This window comes from Trematomus bernacchii, unplaced genomic scaffold, assembly GCF_902827165.1.
Source record: "Trematomus bernacchii unplaced genomic scaffold, fTreBer1.1, whole genome shotgun sequence".
In the NCBI taxonomy this organism is placed as follows: Eukaryota; Metazoa; Chordata; class Actinopteri; order Perciformes; family Nototheniidae; genus Trematomus; species Trematomus bernacchii.
The window spans coordinates 10,634,851-10,639,248 of record NW_022987564.1 but is presented as its reverse complement, the minus strand read 5'-3'; positions in this window follow the sequence as shown (position 1 = coordinate 10,639,248).

Sequence of the window (4,398 nt, the reverse complement as noted above, 5' to 3'; positions counted from 1 at the left end):
AAAGAAAACTTCACAGACATGTTTTGTATAGGTATGGCCCTACAATATATGTTTCAAATATAGCATGATAGGTCCACTTTAATTAAAACCTTTACATCTTTAAGTGAAACCATCCATCGCTGACACGTAGCCCGGTGTCCCAGGACCTGGTGAAAATCAGGCCAAAAAGCCAAATGTTACTGCTGGTACAGATGAAAGTGAAGGGAAATACACGTGGGTCTTTGCTGCCATATCACATCTAAACAGAGCGTTGCGCACTATTATTATTACTGCTGTTTGTTACGTCTATAACTTACTGGAGGCTAAACCAACCCCAAACTACCCTGTCCAAAACTACACCATTTCCCATCTGGTCACCCTATCTAAGAATAAAGCCCCTGTAAAGACACTGGATGTAACATCTCATGTACCTTGGGTCTGATTTCCTCTTTAACAGCCTCTCACACCACACAGTCTCTTGATAGAAGCCATATTGAGTGTGGGCAGGCTCATCATGCTAACCTCAGGGAGGACGCTCAGTTCCATCAGGGGATTGGTCTCACCATCAGCTGAATCATTTTGAAGCAGCAGGACCCCTTGCTGCACGGATGAATCAGCCCTGTCGGCCACTTCCATTTCCAGTGTTATGCTGACCCCAGGAAGACAATCCAAATGTTTTTCTTCTCCTCTCCTCTCCACTGGAGGATGGCTGAGCTGTGATGCTGTGAGAGGCTCTCAATGAGTGGTGATATTTCTTTGCAGCACCTGCTTAAAAAGCACATAGTATGGTACAAAATAACACATTGTAACTGCCCTTAACTCCTTCTTTCAGAGTTTTGTTAAGGCTTTGTGTTTTCTGCTTCTCTCTGCACTAAAATTCGCATGCATGTGCAATGCATTGTGCATGAACACCTTATTAGGATGATGGCATTCAACATTATAGGAATTGTTCTGTATTACAGCAGCTATTTGACTCGTGGGTTGAAAACTCAATACAGGGCTGCACATCCAGCTAAGTATCACACTTACAGTACGACGCAACTGTCATTAAATTGGTCACTCTCTCTTTGCTATACAGAGCTCAGTTTGGAGTCCAAGCCCAATGACTCCACCCGAGACACTGACACAATTACATTGAATTACATTGTAAAATATCAAAAATGATGTCAGTTTGTTTCTATGCTAATTCATTTGGTAAATTATTAAACATTCCTGTGCATGTACATAATGAGAGTTAAATAGTTCCCCCTGTACCATTAAATGTGCATGTGTAATTACATTACATGTCATTTGATAGACGCTTTTATCCAAAGCGACTTACATACATTCAGTACTGTGGACAATCCCCACAGGAGCAATATGGGGTGAAGTGTTTTGCCCAGGGACACAACAACATGCTGACTGCAGTGGGACTCAAACTTGCTACCCCCCTGATTCCAAGTCCAGCACACCACCCACTGAGCCACAGCCTCCCCAGAGTAATAGTATCCTTAAACCAGAATGAAAGCTACTAATAGACCATTTTGCCAATACCCAACATGACATTCAATGCCAATCTTTTTCGAAATTACTTATTGGTACAATACTTATTTCATTGACAGCATATTCAAGTTTACACTTACAACAATTAAAGTCTCAGTAAATTGGAAAGTAAGGGTGTGGAGTTAAGGGTGGGGGATGTAGTGCGTCAAATAACATGTTTTGTTTCATTTTAATTTTCTATATTTTTTCCCACCTCAGTACCCGTCATATCTCTCTTGTTGAACAGGGTTAAACAGGTTAAAAGGGCTATGCATCATTTTCCAGTAAAAATGTATTACTTTCATACTCGATGGGCTAATACTGGAGATATTGAAAGCCTACTGTCTGTCTCAACGTCATGGAGAACATCCACATCCTCCTCCTGTTCAATCACTGGCTTCATCCACCTCATAGTGTTTCTAATAGAAAATATGTTTTCCTTACTACACCCTCTAAAATCCCCACTTGGGCTTTGCAACAAAGATGGACACGATGGTGACTTCAGGGATTATGGAAGAACTCCTCTGGGTGTTCTTTAGAAACAGCTACAGCCCACCACTTTTAGTAAAGGCTTACTTGTCTGTAGCTCAGTTCAGCGATTATATAATCTCATCAGAAAGAGCTTCCTTCACCTAAGGTCAGTTGAAATCAAGATGAAGATCTTCTTGCATCTTCCATAGAGGGTCAAACATATCAGATATAACATTTCTGCTTTTGAAAGACCCCTTAGTTGTTATCCTCCATATCTTGCTGACTGTATTGAAAATTCAGCTGCAATGCCAAAGCTCTTTTCCTTGACATGTTTTCATCTGTCAGACTGGCTTATTTGAACCCTGCAGGGGTACAAAACAAACCAAAAGAAAGACACATAATGCCTCCATTTTCTGTGGTGATAAGGCACAATTACATCGAAATTGTAACCATGGGTTTTTGGCTCATTCCTTCCATTGATCGTGATGGTTGTGGTCGTGATACTGGCAACAATCTCTTAGCTGCACCACCACAGGGAATAGTCATCCTTTTCTCAGCCTAAACTCTTTGGCTTGTGTGTCCAACTCAGCTTGCAGATAAAGCACTTGGCAAGAATTGAACATGAAAGTGAATATTGCCTCTGGAAGGCTTAGTAAAGAGTTGCAGTCTGGGTGATAGTTGTTTAGCTGGCCTTTCCAATCCCTTTATTTCTCTCTGCAATGAAATCACTTCTGATGAATACAATGAAGTGTCACTTAACAATTGTGTTGATTGATATTGTAATGATTATGGCATTTATTTAATCAAGGAATATTGTAACTGTCTAAAACGATTTATCAATGCTTCAATACTTTTGCTGCAGCAATGTACATTCCGCCTCTGTTAGTTTGAATAAAGTTATTCTGGTTCTGATTCCAAATCCTGTATTAGAGCCTATCGCCGGGTAATGCTAAAAGGGATTACCCAATTCGGTGCATGTGCTTCCTATACACTGAACAATAGGCCATGTGATACCAAAAGTCCCTCTGCAGCCTCTGTTCTTGCATTAACCCTAAAGTCGGCTTCACACTGGACAAGGAGGTGTCATGCTATGTCAGTCATAAGATAAGATAAGATAAGATAAGATGAGATAAGATAAGAAGTTCCTTATTGATCCCAATTTGGGAAATGTTTGCGTTCAATCATCGAGAGAGCTCTGGTCTGGCTGTTCACACCATAACATTTATCAGATCATTTCAATCATATATACGTTATCAGTATATATTATTATTATATATATTGAGTGTTTTCTTGCCTTTTTTGCTTTCGGCACAAGTAGAAAAAATACCAGACATGGCCAACGAAAGGACACGGGCAGCGGTACTCAGAAAATCACTGCACTTCTGCTTACAGTGAGACCACGGGGTCACTTTGCCCGAGACAGAGTGCAGCCATCTCCTTTGACCTTGGTCTTCTAAACGCAGACAGTACAGCTTTATCAGCTGCCATCCCAGCAGACAGCAATTGACCTATTGCTCTGAAAGAGACAGAGCTATTCAATTCTAAATCCCATTGGTGTATTCCTTAAACATCTACTAAAATGTTGCCCCGCCATTTTCCAGATAGTTAAAAATTCATATCATCGTTAGAATAGAGTATTGCATTCTTGAAGTGAAAGTGGATTTTAAGCCATTAGGGATGTAAGGTTCATAGTGAGTTATAAAAATAATATTACATTACCTTGGCTAGCAGAAGTATGAGTCTGTTATGTGATTAAAAAAATAAAATCTAATGTGGATTAAGTAGGGTGTGTCCTGGTAAGTCAGCGGGCTAAGGTACTGAACACGTGAAGGAAATGTCCAAATTTGAGCCCAAACCGACTACTTTGGTATTTTCAGTCTTCCTGACGCTAGATACCTCCACATGACTAATAAAATCAATGTGCCCAATCATAGTTAAAACAAAAATGAAAGAAGATGTTTAGACAAAAACACAGGCATAAAAAAGTGGTTGAAGGAACCTCTTTGTTTAGGTAAGCGCCCGTCTACAGGACAGGCGTCTGCCAGCGAGCCACACTGACCAACTGGAAAAAATCAGCAAGCTGCCTCCAGACAAACTGGTGTGGAAAGAGAACATTTTTTTTACCGAATGTTAGAAACTAAACGCAGCATGATAGACAGTCAGACAGACAGACAGTCAGAAACACTGATCTAGAAAACAAACACTGAAGCACTAAAACCAAAAAGCCTAATTTATTACATATTAAATGTATTAAATGCTTGAGAGGGGTTTATTATTTAAAATAGAGAAGGTCATACCAGGTCATTAAACACCTATTATTAACAGTTTCAGTCTGTCTGTCAGTCAGTCAAGCTATGTGTCTATGCCCTCCATTTAAATTATGGAGAATCAAAGGAAAGATATAAAGGGACATTAAGCATTACATTT